A 9,479-nucleotide genomic window follows, 5' to 3' on the forward strand; every position below is an offset into this window, starting at 1 on the left:
GGTAAGGTGACACTAATCAGACTTAAATCCATTTGAACTTTGAAGCTGAGTCAAATCCTACAACACAATATTTAATTGCCTACCTTTTGAATATTCTTGATACATCACCATAGAAGAAGTGTACTGTAGGCATTCAGTCATCTCTAGTTTTTGTTGTCCCTATTACTGTAGCTAATCTTAAAATAATTTAAAAATAAAATGCTGAACAACAAGCCTTTTACACTTTATTAACGATGTTTAGATGTTTAGATATTGTATGCACACAACATTCTTGTGTTCAATTGACCTTGGTCTAGAAACAACACTGAAAAGCAGAAATACAAATGTATAAAAAACACACTCAAGATGGTGTGCATAATTTTTGCATAATCAATGCTTAGTTTGTCAGAATTTGTGGGGTTTTGTTTGTCCACCCGCCACTTGAGGATTGACCACAAGTTCTCAATGGGCTTAAGGTCTGGGGAGTTTCCCCGCCATGGACCCAAAATATCGATGTTTTGTTCCCCGAGCCACTTAGTTATCACTTTTGCCTTATGGCAAGGTGCTCCATCATGCTGGAAAAGGCATTGTTCGTCACCAAACTGTTCCTGGATGGTTGGGAGAAGTTGCTCTCAGAGGATGTGTTGGGGGGGTACCATTCTTTATTCAATGGCTGTGTTCTTAGGAGTGAGCCCACTTCCTTGGCTGAGAAGCAACCCCACACATGAATGGTCTCAGGATGCTTTACAGTTGGCATGACACAGGACTGATGGTAGTGCTCACCTTGTCTTCTCCGGACAAGCTTTTTTCCGGATGCCACAAACAATCGGAAAGGGGATTCATCAGAGAAAATGACTTTACCCCAGTCCTCAGCAGCACTCTGATGTTTTTCCTGGAGAGAAGTGGCTTCTTTGCTACCCTTCTTGACACCAGGCCATCCTCCAAAAGTCTTCGCCTCACTGTACGTGCAGATCCACTCACACCTGCCTGCTGCCATTCCTGAGCAAGCGCTGTACTGGTGGTGCCCTGATCCTGCTGCTGAATCAACTTTAGGAGACGGCCCTGGTGCCTGCTGGACTTTCTTGGGCGCCCTGAAGCGTTCTTCACAACAACTGAACCGCTCTCCTTAAATTTAAGTTCTTGATGATCCGATAAATGGTTGATTTAGGTGCAATCTTACTGGCAGCAATATCCTTGCCTGTGAAGCTCTTTTTGTGCAAAGCAATGATGACGGCACGTGTTTCCTTGCAGGTAACAATGGTTGACAGAGGAAGAACCATGATTCCAAGCACCACCCTCCTTTTGAAGCTTCCAGTCTGTTATTTGAACTCAATCAGCATGACAGAGCGATCTCCAGACTTGTCCTCGTCAACACTCACACCTGTGTTAATGAGAGAATCACTGACATGATGTCAGCTGGTCCTTTTGTGGCAGGGCTGAAATGCAGTGGAAATGTTTTGGGAGGATTCAGTGAATTTGCATGGCAATGAGGGACTTTGCAATGAATTGAAATTCATCGGATCACTCTTCATAATGTTCTGGAGTATATGCAAAATGCCATCAAACAAACTGAGACAGCAGACTTTGTGAAAATTAATATTTGTGTCATTCTCAAAACTTTTGGCCACGACTGTAGAATCTCACCTATGTTTGTGCGACAAGTGAGTGGAATTCTCTGCTCAATCAAGTCTTGACTTCGTTTCAAAACTGTTTAGATTGTTTCTACGTTTTGTACCTCAGACTTCAGTTTTTATCTTATTCTTGTTGAATCATATTAAAATGGGCAGTAATAGTTTATATAGGTATATACAGTTGAAGTCGGAAATGTACATACACTTATGTCATTACAGTCAACAAAGTTAAGGTTGTCTTTAAGATAATATTTTTGACACTTTTTTGGTTCCTTCATGATTATTTCATAGTTTTGGTGTCTTCACTATTATTCTACAATGTAGACAATAGTACAAATAAAGAAAAACCACACTTTTGACTGGTACTGTATAAACCTCACTTGCAACTCATAATAAGAGTTCATGGGTGAGTTATTATTTGGTTTTACATTATTCAGTATATTGGACATGTACAGCACCAACACATAGGTTTTTGATACTGCCCCATCTCAGAGGTGACATACTGTATAATTGGGGGAACAACGTTCTCTTGTGAATGTCCTCATATTCTCCTCCCCCGCACATGTGGTTAAGATGTTTGATGTCTGCAGAGAGAACTTCCTCATTTGTGCTGACCTCTGTGCTGCCTAATCTGTTGTTGTTCATGTTAGTAAAGTGTGAATATCTTAATTTCCCTGTTTTCCAACTAATGATTAAATATATGATACATTAATTATCACCATTATGTCATCACTTTGTAAATCAATACAACAATGTGACTTTAATCCTTGATTTTCAAAGTATGTTTGAACTGTAGATGTCTGTTTTATTCTGTGTCTCTTTTGCCTGTGTGAAGCAGGATGTGAATTCTGACAGCACAGCTGGGATGTCCCTCCTACTATTTCATTTGATCTTCCGACTGTCCATCAACTCCTGGCTGAACCCTATGTCACAGCTACTTAAAATGCATGTGAATGGAAATGTGAAATGAAACCTTACATGATAGCAGGAGAGAGTGGCTTCGTCCCTGTAGCACATTCAGAGGTCGAGTTATAGACAGCAATCTAAAATAATTCATTTAAAAAAACACTTTCTGTTTGTCATAGAGGGGCAAGATACATGTGAGATGAAAGAGAGAGCTCTGTGAGATGTTTACAGCAATGTAGTCAAGTGTTTTGATCAAGAGAGAGACCTTGGGCCTGTTGCACAAAAGTAGAATTAAGACATCCGGGATAAATGACTCAGCTGAGCTCAATGAAGCCAAAACATGTGCGTCCAGGCTTAATTGGTTGCACAAAGACCAAGCCAGGATGAGCAGACACGGATTCATTAAGCCAGGTGAAACCAATCCTGGATAGGTGCGCGCTCACGGCTCACTCAAATAGACCCCGCCACAGATCACAGATTAACTGATTTACCATGGCAACTAGAGCCGCGTACTTTTCCCCGTCGGAAGCACAAATCCTCATGGAGGCATACGAGGAGGTAAAAGATATAATTAAGAAGAAAGGCAACACCGCCACAGTGATAAAGCAAAGAGAAAAAGCGTGGCAAAGTATTGCAGACCGCCTGAATGCGTAAGTAGTGCACAATTACACACTCACCGCTCCGCTGAAACATCACAATTACAATTCAAATATTTAATTCACATCTCCAAAAATGCAGTTGTACTGTAATTATGAAACGGTTAAATTTTTTTATTGAAATGCACTGCAGATATGAGTGAAATTGTGTAAAGTAACTCCATCACACTGTATAAAGCTATGATAAAATTTTTGATATTTTTACTGAAAACAAGACAAAAATACCAAGTAATTTTTTGCAGTGTGACTCCATTAAGTGTGTGTGTGTGTGTGTGTGTGTGTGTGTGTGTGTGTGTGTGTGTGTGTAGATTAAACATGAACAGGCCAAAACGGACATGGCAGCAGGTCAAAATCAAATACAAGAACATTCTGCAGAATGGTATGGTCCCTGACTAATATTTAACAAAGCACAAGCATATATTGTACCCAGAAGGTGCCTGCTCACACATTGTCTGTACTGTTTTAGCAGTGAAAAAGAATACCCACAGACAAGGCACCAAAGGCTGACCTTACCCCAGCAGAGGACATGGCCTTGGAGCTAAATAAAGGCAGGCCCGTCTTAGAGGGGATCCCTGGGGGGAAAGAGACGAGCATAGGTTCCTCCCAAGATGCCACCCGCTTCATTCAAGGTATGTCCTTCCATCTCTACATGGGATACAACCACATTCATATTGAATCAATTTGGACTGTCTGACTTTGGTTTACCTATTGCCTTGCAGTGTCTGGCAGCACTGTGTTCCTGTTAGAGCCACCAGCACAAGCACCAGACGATGCTGATCCAGTGAGTACTCCATCAAAGGCATACTGTAGGCCTGGCATGTCTTGTCTACTAGCTTCAATATGAATCCGATTAAATGTGATAGGGTGAAGGCCCCAGTGCAGCAGCAACAGCACATGATGGAGACGATGATGAGGAGGAGACCATCTCTCTGGATTCCAGAAGGCATGAGGTATCATGTTAAGACTGTGAAAGTACTATTTACTCTACAATGGTGAGGAGTCCTCATCAAAATCAAAAAATCTAATTTCTTTTACAGGACCCAGATGCTATACAGTGGGAAAACCAGCCTGGCAACATAGTGCGTATTAATAAAAGGACACCACATCCTGCCAAATTCCAGCTGCGCTAATTGTATTGTGTTCACAGAGCTCACAAGCTATCAGAAAGTTGTATGGCAACCACCTCCGGTGCCAAATAGAACTGGCAGACATAGACATTCAGTACAAGAAGAAAAAGATGGAAAATCTTGCACTGGAGTTCGAAATAAAAAAGAGGACAATTAGGAAACTGGACCTTGAAATAAAAAAACTTGAGAGGGAGGTGAGATATGCCTTCAATGTACACTGTATGCTAACTGTAACACAAATGTATTAATCATTATTTTTCTTTCCTCCCCCAGCTCCAAGAAGATGACACAGCTCAAAATAAAAATTAGGTATATTCTCGTAAAGTCAAGTGAGCCATGACATATGAGCTCTTATTGTGAGCACACAGGACGGTGGCATCTTTCTAAGGTTTTTTTTATTTTCCCAGCAATCAGTACAACCAAGTCATCGTTATAAGGCATCGCCCTCTTTTGCCCACCCCCCCCAGCACCAGGTGTGGCCACTAGCCTATATGAAGGCCCAAAATTGTGTGTTCCTTTCTGCTCTGACAATGGCATGCCCATTCGTGCGAGATGTGGTGGATGAAGAAGCACTTGTGCTGAGGAGAGCCTTCAGGTGAGAAAGGGTCTTCAGGGACCGGTTGGACCCACTGGCCTTCCCTGATGACCATCTATATGAAAGATACAGGTTTTCTGCAGATGGCATCAGGTATCTATGCAGACTACTGGGTCCCAGGATTAAGCACCGCACTGCACGGAGCCATGCACTGAGTGTGGAGCAAATGGTTTGTGTGGCCTTGCGCTTTTTTGCTAGTGGAGCCTTCCTGTACTCAGTGGGGGATGCAGAACAGCTGAACAAGGCCACAATTTGCCGCACAATAAGGAGTGTGTGTCTGGCTATCAAAGCATTAGCAGATGTCTTCATCTCCTTCCCTGGCCACAGAAGACTCTGTGACATCAAAGAGGAGTTCTATAGGATTGCAGGTAAGAGGATCTACAAATTACAGGACAACTGTTAACACATAGTAGGATACTCATTACTTTGTGTGACAGGTTTCCCCAATGTCATTGGTGCAGTGGACTGCACACACATAAGGATAAAAGCCCCCTCAGGTGCCCATGAGGCCGATTTTGTGAATAGGAAATCCTTTCACAGCATTAATGTTCAGGTGAACATAACTTTTTGATATTGTCCATTGACGAACACTCTGCATTGCCAGTGATGTGCATTGATTGGTGTAATATTCCTCATCTTATGATTTCAGATGGTCTGCAATGCTGACTGTGTGATCAGCAATGTTGTGGCAAAATGGCCTGGCTCAGTCCATGACTCCAGAATCTTTCGGGCCTCTGAAATCTATCAGTGCCTATCACAAGGTAAGCCACACAACCCCTATTTATAACCATCATGGCTGTGTCAAGAATATCACTGTGTTTATGAGGTAGTAATGATGAGATTTTGTGTTGACAGGTGAATTCTCTGGTGTGTTGCTGGGAGACAGGGGGTATGGCTGCCAGCCTTTTCTCCTGACACCTTTCACAGACCCCCAGGAAGCACAGCAGGCCTACAACCATGCCCATGCCAGGACCAGGGCCAGAGTTTAAATGACCTTTGGCCTCCTGAAGGCACGCTTTCACTGCCTTCACAAATTAAGGGTCAGCCCTGTTAGGGCATGTGATATTACTGTGGCTTGTGCTGTCCTCCACAATGTGGCCTGCCTGAGGAAGGAGAGGGCCCCCAGAGTGCCACCAGCCATGGACTGGGACAATCCGGCAATCTTCCCTGATGACGACAGTGGTCGGCTGCTGAGGGACCAATATGTGTTGAATTATTTTAGTTAGTATGTGTGCTTTCAATTTTGGTTAAATATGTCCTGCGGTGGCAGAGGAATTTGGGGTTTTTTGGGTTCGTTTTTTGACGAATTTGGCCTCTTATGATGTTTGTGCGGTATACTGTGTGTAATACAAGGCTGCAGGGAGGCTACTGCATCCATTCATTTGTCTGTTCAGTTGATGTGTATGGATTTGTCCTGCATTTATTTTAGTGTGCAGACATGCAGGGTGTGTTATACACATTCAAAGGTCTGTATATGTATCATTTTGTATAATATGCTTAGATTCTGTGCTTTCCATCTTGTAGAGTCACTGTGACTTCAGTTTTGAAAGGAGCTGATGGTTTACCTGCTTTGTTTTGTCCTTATTCAATAAAGGAACATAATGTTACACATTGTGTTTTTATATTCATATGGAATGTGTATTTGTTTATATGACAGAGTACTAGGGCCACACTGAAGAAAAAGGATAAAGTCATAAATTTATGAGGCTGGTTCTTTCTGCAGAAAAGCTACATATTGTTTTTACAGTTTTGATACTTATGACAATGTGATACTTAATATTCTGGCACATCAGCATGTCTTTGTTTATGAAACCATACTGAAGTACAATTTCACGAAATGCCCCACATCTGTCATTTTAACAACTGTCCTCCTTTAAAACAACTGGTTACAATATTATGACTTGTGTTTTTTTCCCCTCTGTGGCCCTAATATTCTAGCATTTTATATATAGCCTTATAGTCTATGGGAAACTGTAAATTATCTAATGATAGCAACATCATCTAAAAATCATTTTTTATCCAAAATCATTGAAATTAATGATCACAAACGTTTAAATAACAGTGGGTCTAGTTATATGTGATAACAATGTATAGTGAGCAGTGAAATAACTATTGGTTTCCATTTGTGGTGACTGCTGACTGACATTAGGGATGAGATTAAATAGATCCTGGAATTTAGCCTGGTCTGGAGCAGGCTAGCTCCACAGAATAAATCTCCATGGTAATTTATACCATAACATATCCTCCTGCCCCCTATCCATCTTTAGTGCAACCGGATTACGGATCAATTGAGCCAGGATCACCAAGATATCCTGGCTTAATCCCTTATCCTAGTTTTGTGCAACAGGCCCCTTTAGAGAGACCTCTACAAAATAAGCACATTTTCTCTAACTAAACATACAGATATGTATTTTACAGTAAAAAGGAAGGTGACATTCATTTTATAATTTGTTTATACTATATTCAGAAAGTGTATAAGTAATTTCAAGTCTTATTCATACAGTTTTGTTGAATAGGAAATACATCATACAAAATATTTCATATTTGAATCATATTTGTATAATGTTTGTACTGTGCACTTGAGTTTGAGTCATCAAAATTGACTACACCTCAGCAATTTCTAACTATTTTTAAATTCATAAATCATTTTATGTCACGGGCGAGAAGGATCGGAGGACCAAAATGCAGCGTGGTATGTGTTCATGATGAAATTTAATAAAGAAAACACTGAACACTGAAACACACTATACAAAACAATAAACAAATAACGACCATGAAGCTAAATGAGAACTGTGATGACACAAGCAATCAACATAGACAATCACCCACAAACAAACAGTGAAACCCAGGCTACCTAAGTATGATTCTCAATCAGAGACAACTAATGACACCTGCCTCTGATTGAGAACCATACTAGGCCGAAACATACAAATCCCCAAATCTTAGAAAAACAAACATAGACTGCCCACCCCAACTCACACCCTGACCATACTAAATAAATACAAAACAAAGGAAATAAAGGTCAGAACGTGACATTTTAATTCATGTACCCTCATTGTAAAGTGTTACCAATCATACTGGCTTAACTAATGGCTTAACTTATTAATCAATGTGCTTAACTTGCACTTCAGTCTCTAGCTCCTACATTCTGAACCAAAAAAGTTCTTACAATGATCCTGAACATTCATTATATGTGTCACGTCTACTCCCGCTCCACCGCCGGTGCTCGACGTCACCGGTTTGCTAACCACCAGTCCTGGCAACCCATCTTTACGCACACCTGGCAACCACCATTATGCCTGGACTTTATCCCTACCCTGATTACTCCCCTGTTATTTAGCCCTTAGTTGTCATCTCATCAAACCTTAGGTGTTATTGGTGTTCTATCAAGGTTCAGTACGCTTCCCATGTTTGTTATTTTGTATCTGTTCCGTATTAAACTCACCCTCTGCACCTGCTTCCTGACTATAGAATAACACCTCACAATATGGAAGTAGCAGAAGATTCAACCCTCTTCCAGACAGTTAACAAACAAGGTCATCTACTCCATCAACACCACGACCAGCTGGCGAAACTGGTATGGCCATGGAGGAGGTCCTCCTCGTCCTCCACCACCTCGACACCACCCGAGAGGCTCTCCATACCCCTATCAGAAGGCCTCCTACCACGGGTTGTCACTAGGAGCTAGTCCCCCAGCCTATCCAGCTGCACGCCCAGGTCAGCGATACCCAACTGTCCTTTCCGGAGAAATATGACGCCACTTCATCGAAATGCCATGGCTTCCTACTCCAGTGCTTCCTCTATTTCGCCTATCACACGGGAGACCCACCACCGAGAGGTCCAAGGTTGCCACGGTCATTTTCCTGCTGACTGTACGGCCGTTGGAGTAGGCTATGGCCATCTGGGAGAGAGGAGGAGCTGGGTTCCTATGAGAGGTTTATGGCGCTTCAGCTGTGTCTGGTGCGCCCTAACCTGGGGTCCACTAGAGCAGAGGGGAGGCCCCCTGTAAACACAACCATTGGGATCCGGCACAATTACGCACATCACCTCACCACTCACCCTCACCATGGGACCCATGCACCAGGAAAGCCTTCCCTTCTTCATTACCACCGCCCCCATACACAAGGTAATCCTCTGCCTCCCGTGGCTCCAACATCACAACCCCACCATCTTATGGTCGAGCAGGAAAATCACAGCCTGGGGACCAGGATGTCAGCGGACCTGCTTCCCCGTACCCTGTGGTTCCACGCCGGTTGAGTGCCTACCAGCTCATCAATTGGTCCTTCTGTATCGTTGGCCCCATGTTTTGGGATGTATATGTGGATGTACGCCAGGCTCTGGAGAGTGAACCTGCTCCTGCTACCTGCCCTCCGGAGCGCATCTACATCCCCAAGGAGGTGAGAGATTGGCTGTTGACCTGGGTTTCACACCATCCAATCCCTCTCAGAGAAGTACTGGTGGCCCAGCTTGGTGCAGGACGTCGCCCACTATGTCAACTCATGCTCCATATGTACTCAATCCAAATCTCCCCGGCACGCTCCAGCAGGGAAACTACTTCCCCTTCCCGTGCCTCAGCGACCTTGGT

General features: G+C 42.9%; 1 long non-coding RNA gene across 1 annotated transcript; it reads left to right on the forward strand.

The window, feature by feature from the left end:
- The first annotated feature begins 4,487 nt into the window (after positions 1–4,487).
- LOC149975523 (uncharacterized) lies at positions 4,488–6,519 on the forward strand. The gene is made up of 2 exons (XR_016488200.1): positions 4,488–5,655; positions 5,750–6,519. It is a non-coding gene; the product is annotated as an uncharacterized LOC149975523 (long non-coding RNA).
- The last annotated feature ends 2,960 nt before the right edge of the window (positions 6,520–9,479 follow it).

This window comes from Oncorhynchus mykiss, chromosome 18 (assembly GCF_057628025.1).
Source record: "Oncorhynchus mykiss isolate SJ-2025 chromosome 18, ASM5762802v1, whole genome shotgun sequence".
Taxonomy (NCBI): domain Eukaryota; kingdom Metazoa; phylum Chordata; class Actinopteri; order Salmoniformes; family Salmonidae; genus Oncorhynchus; species Oncorhynchus mykiss.